Consider the following 6000-nt stretch of genomic DNA (forward strand, 5'->3'; position numbering starts at 1 on the left):
AGGCCATCAGGAATGTGCCAATCATTTGCACGTTCATAGATTTCAAGAAAGCCTGTGATTCTGTTGACCGACAATCCTTGTTCATTGTCTTAGAAGAACAGGGACTCGACCCATAAACACTACTATTAGTCAGGCGGACATTAGCTGACACGTCATTGAAAGTTAAATTCGTGGGTGAAATCTCTGGAGTGCGTCAAGGTGACGGATTATCCGCATTGTTATTCAACCTAGTCCTGGACAAAGTAATGAGTGAATGGAAGAAAGAACAAAAACTCAAGGACACTGGAAGCCAACACGACTAGGAAGATACCGGGACAAAATGAAATATCAAACCTAGCATTCACAGGCAACCTGGCCCTGCCATCAGACAACGAAGCAACAGATTAAAAACGAATAGAGGCACTAAAAGAACGTGCGTGAAAAGTTGGACTGCTAACCTCTTTCGAGAAGTCTGAATCTTTGTGCCCAAAATTAAACAAAAAAACTTCAGACACAAAAAACTGCAAAATAACCAGAGTTGCACACTTCAAGTATGTAGGTGAAATCGTTGAACCTACAGGAGGAGAAAAGATCGCCTAGGAGACTTGAGCACAACAAATGAAGAGAGCGTTCGGCAAGACACAGCAAGTGTATAATAAAAAATACATGTCCATTCACACAAAAATAAGACACTACAACACAGTAACCCAGTATATAAATAAATCAAAATAATACACACACACACATACACACACACTTATATATATATATATATATATATATATATATATATATATATATATATATATATATATATATATATATATATGAGGCTGGGGGAATTTCTATGTGAGTATTTTTAACAACAGGTATTTGAGGAAATTGCTGCAGCTACAAAAAGTACGAACCACACTTACAGAAAACTGGAGTATTCGGGCAACCGTACAATGAAAGGAAGTACACGTACATAGATATTGCATTCGGAATTCCTCATCTTATATTGTTTGGCATACTTCTCCCAGTTAATAACTTATGAATTAATTTTAAGAGGTAGTTAGTTGCTTAGGAATAGGTATTGATTGCTAAAATGGAAGGTAACTTTTGTTGTTAATCTATCGTCTTCGGTTCTTGTAAGCATATTCAGCTACAGAAGTATTACACCATTTCCCTGATAACATACATGAGTGGTAGATGGAAAATATATTTTTAAATCTAATATGAAAACTTTTTCTTTGGGTAACTCCATTATATCAATGGATGGTATCTTCATTAAAGACTGGTAGACAAGTGATTTTCGTTTAATTCACACGTCTTCAGTGGTAAATTACGATCTGCAACCGTACTACAACATACCTCGATAAAAGATTATTACATTTCTCATGTACTAATTGTACAAGTACTCATCTAAAACATTGACAGTTATGTGAGGGACGAGAGGAACGACGCATTGGCAGGCAAGTTTAAACGCACAACATAAAGAATAACTCGCCGAATGCTCGTGTCCCATACCACACTGTAGTGGGCACTTCGCTGCAGCCAGGGCACCACTAGGCTGGCAGATGTTGCCCGGCAGTGGTCGGAAAATTGACAGCTGGCACCAGCTAGTGTCACTAGCGTATTCATGTACTTCTTACTTAAAATTATTTATGTGTTTTCATTACTACACAATTCCTGTTACGTGTCGATAAAAGATCCCTAGACGCATTATTTTAAAATTATTGTAACATAGTTACTAACAGAGACGCTAAAAGTTATTCCTATTACTTTCTCTTGCAGAAGTGCGCCTCTATATTAGCTGCTTTACAACTTGGTGCAACTTCCAAAAACTGAGATACAAGAAATTGCTGTGTGACAACAGATTGTATTTTGTAAAAGGTTGAAGACATTTTTGTAAAATTACTAGAATTATAAAAACGTGCAGAAGTAGAGTTACAAGATGGGCTTCATATGCGTCATTTGGATAGCAATCGACGCTGCGTATGACAACCTAGGTAATTGCACGTATGCGAACTATGAATAATTACAGTGATAATGGATAACACTCTTAATCTCGGTAGAGCTGAAGAAAAAAATTGACACTCGTTATCGTCCACTTAGATGTAAGAATTTAATTACATACTACAAGAATTGTACGCTATTCTGATATGAAAGTCGTGTGGAACGGGTCTCTTCACAGGCTGTGTATTGCTAGTTAAGTTATGGTGGTGTAGCATCACCTCACGCAGTTGTTGAAAATAAACGAATGCAGTGCTGGCTACAGCTTGGCGAAGAAATTCTTATTTCTGGGTGCAGCGGAAATTATACGCAGGTGGCAAAAATTCTGAGCTACCTCTTAATATAGTGTCGTACACCCTTTTGACCGGCATAGCCCATCAAATCAATGTGGCGTGGACTCAACATGTCGTAGTAAGTCCCGTGCGCAAATTCGGAGCCATGCTGCATCTATATAGGACCATAATTGTGAAAGTGTTACCCGTGCAATATATTTTGCACGGTTTGGCCTCTCGATTAAGTCCCATAAACGTTCGATGTGTGGCCAGATCATTCGCCCAAACTGTCCAGAATGTTCTTCGAACCAATCTCGAAAAACTGTGGGCCGCTAACAGGACGCACAGTCAACCATAAAAACTCCATCTTTGTTTTGGAAAATGAAGTCCACCAATGGCTTCAAATGGTCTCAACGAAGCCTAACATCCAGAGAACTCAGTGCATTCCAAGTAAATACAGCCCACACCATTACGAAACCTCCAAAAGCTTTCACAATGCCTAGCTGACTGCTTGGTTTCATGGCTTCGTGACGTCTGCGCCACACTCGAAACCTGCCATCAGCTCTTACCAACTGCACTCGGGACTCACTCGACTATGCAACGGTTTTCCAGTCGTCTAGGCACCAGCCGATAGTCCAGGAGAAGCGCTGCAGGCCACGTCGTGCGGTTAGCAAAGGCACTCGCGTCGGTCGTCTGGTGCCATAGCCCTGTCACGGAAAATTTCGCCACACTAACCTAACGGGTAGGTTCGTCGTGCGTCGCACATTGATTTCTGCGGTTATTTCAGGCAATGTTGCTTGTCTGTTACCGCTGACAACTCTAGGTAATCGCCGCTGTTCTCAGTCGTTAACCCTTTAGTGACCAAATTATTTCCGGAAGTTGTAGACTTTTTATGAACAATTTATTGGGCTAAGGAACCGTTCATAAAATCATAGTTTAAATCTTGAGAGTTCAGCCTACAAGTATAAAAAAAATAATGGCAACTATTGTTTCCACCGAACTCTGGAGTAACTTCACTTGCTAATTAAAAAAAAGTATTTCCTTTATTTTTTTGTACAAAACATGTTAAACATTACATTTATATTTGTATTAGCTCATACTATCCTTTGAGTTCACTAAGGTGATGTACTATGGAACTTAGAGAAGCATGGTGCTACACACAAAGGTACACGACAGTTGCTACACATTATTTTATTTCTCTTTCCTTAGTTCTTGGCGCTACATTGGCGGCATCCTCTGTTCGTTGTGCCTTTTCTTTGGAAATGAGTTCCAACTCTCTTCAGACAAACTTCATCTGGTACCCCAGACACCCCTCTTTTTGGTGTTTCAAAATTAACAGGCCTTCCTCTTCTCTTACGACTTGAGAAGCCAGAGATGAGCTGCTTTGCTAAGTGCAATCTAAATGTTAGCTGGTCTGCTTCTGTCTTCTGCAGCTTCCACATAACGTAGGAATTGACAACTGCCAGATCCACAAGAAAGAAAAACAGATTGTACCACCACTTCTATGAACGACGGCCTACAGCATACCATTCACGCAGCTAATCAAATCTATCCACTCCTCCCATTATTTTATTATACTCTGCCACAGTCAATGGGCAGAATACTTCACTTCTGCTTCCACTAACTTACCTTGCAACATTGATGTAATTTTCAGTGAAATCCAGCAAATATACACGAATACTACCTCCCTCATAAATATAAAAGTAGATGAATACAACACACGTCACTTACCACGCAAAAGGAAAGCACCCTGTACAAAAAACGCTGTAGCGGTCGAAACAGTGGCTCGTTTTCACGCGGAAACTGCGCTTCTGCATTGATTGACTCACAAGGTAGAAATACAACAGCTTTCGCCTAACCGTTGACAATATACACATAGTTAGCACACTCTAACAGAGATGGTAGCACAAGTTAGAAGTGGGAACACGGATTACTACTTAACTTACAGCGAAAACAAATAAGTGGGAACTAGAGTTCCCACTGGTCGTTAAGTGAAGTCTGTCGACCGCTGTGTGGTCGGTGACCACACTGTGGATCTCTGAATATTGAATTTCTTAACGATATCCGGAATGGATGTCTCGTATGTCTACCTTCAACCACCATTACGGGTGCCGAGTCTGTTAATTCCCGTCTAGGCGCCATAAATACGTCGGAATCATTTTCACATGAATCACCTAACTACAAATGACAGCTCCGGCAACACAGTGCCCTTTTATACCTTGTGCACCGGGTACTGCAGCCATCTGAATATTTGAATATCGGTTTACCATGACCTTTTGTCACCTCAGTGTGCAGTAGCTTTAATTCAAAATTTTCATTCTATGTTCTCTAGCAATAACTTTGTTGTAAGGTTAATAGCCCTGAGTATCTCTACACGATACAGCTTACGGATGGAAAGCGATTTATTTTTAGAAATATGTGTGTATGTGTTGAAAGACTCACGTGTTTGCTGTCGGTATGGTTGTCCCGATGCCGTCCTCCGATGATAACAACTCCTTGTGGACAGACGAAGGACCGATATGACGCAGGTTTCGCCATCCTCCGCTGCCACACTTTCAGAAGTCTCCTATTCACTATACGAAAGCGTCTCTCCAGCAACAGAACCAAGTTGGAAAACTGGGCAACAGTTATGGCAGTTACGATGTAGAACGGGAACACCGTGACGTTTTGTAAGATAAATTGTTTTGCGGTACTTCCCCATAAGACTCCCTCAGCTACGAACCCGGCGAAGAGCCCAGAAAACAGTACCAGTTCTTGTATCATTAGCAGCCTAAATATTTTATTGTACTCTTCTTTCTTATTTGTCAGCACCGCTCTGTCCATCTCGATACATTTGTTTAGAATGCGGGTCATATGTGTATGGGTGCAGAAACATATCTGGGTGAGAGTAACGATAGCAGAAGAAGTCACTAGCAGTAGCTCAATAATATCAGTCACTTTGAATGTGGCTATCAGGGACTGAGAATTCAGTCGTAGTAGCATAACCAAAGAGGTTAAGATAACTTCTAACGTAAGCACAGAAAAAGAATACATCCTCTCATAACGACTAGTTGAGAACTTGTTTGACTGGTGATCTACAGTGAAAGGTGCTAGACCAAACAGCTTGCTTACGTAGTATAGCGGTTTCATCGCCCTGAAGAAATCGAGGCTTATTGTCTTAGTATCCATCTTCATTTAGTCGGTTGCAATACTCAGACTAGAATAAACATTTCTATGAGTGACAAACAGTGGACAATGATGTGTAATTATCTTCATGTGGTACAAATGTCTCCAGAATAAAGAGAAAAAGACCTGTGCACCAACGGAATGCTTGAGGCTCACTGACCGCTCGAACAAAATTACATCTTCTTTATCGGTGGTCATCTAAATGAAACCTTAAACTACGGCGTTTTAATCTGTCTGAGTGCAGAGTAAAATTAATTTCAGGAAAGTGCGAAGTCAATGATTAATTCATTGCGTACAAAGCAAAGGTATCGGCAGCGTATCTGCTCACACACCTCCCCCGTAGCAACCTGGCCGCCATACACAGCGTAAAAATTGCAGGACGCACAACGCCACTAAGCACAAGGAAATTCAGTCACCTATAGCTGTCACGTTCTATTCCCAGTAGTTATCGTTGCTTCACACAGTTTCGCTTGTGTAATTTTACTATATCAAACCTTTCATCTGTACTGCTGTATGAAGACAAGTCGTCATTTAACTTCGTTACCAAAAATCTCTGAAATTTCTTGAGCAATATACTTCAGATTTCTAC

This window comes from Schistocerca serialis, chromosome 5, assembly GCF_023864345.2.
Source record: "Schistocerca serialis cubense isolate TAMUIC-IGC-003099 chromosome 5, iqSchSeri2.2, whole genome shotgun sequence".
NCBI classification, from domain to species: domain Eukaryota; kingdom Metazoa; phylum Arthropoda; class Insecta; order Orthoptera; family Acrididae; genus Schistocerca; species Schistocerca serialis.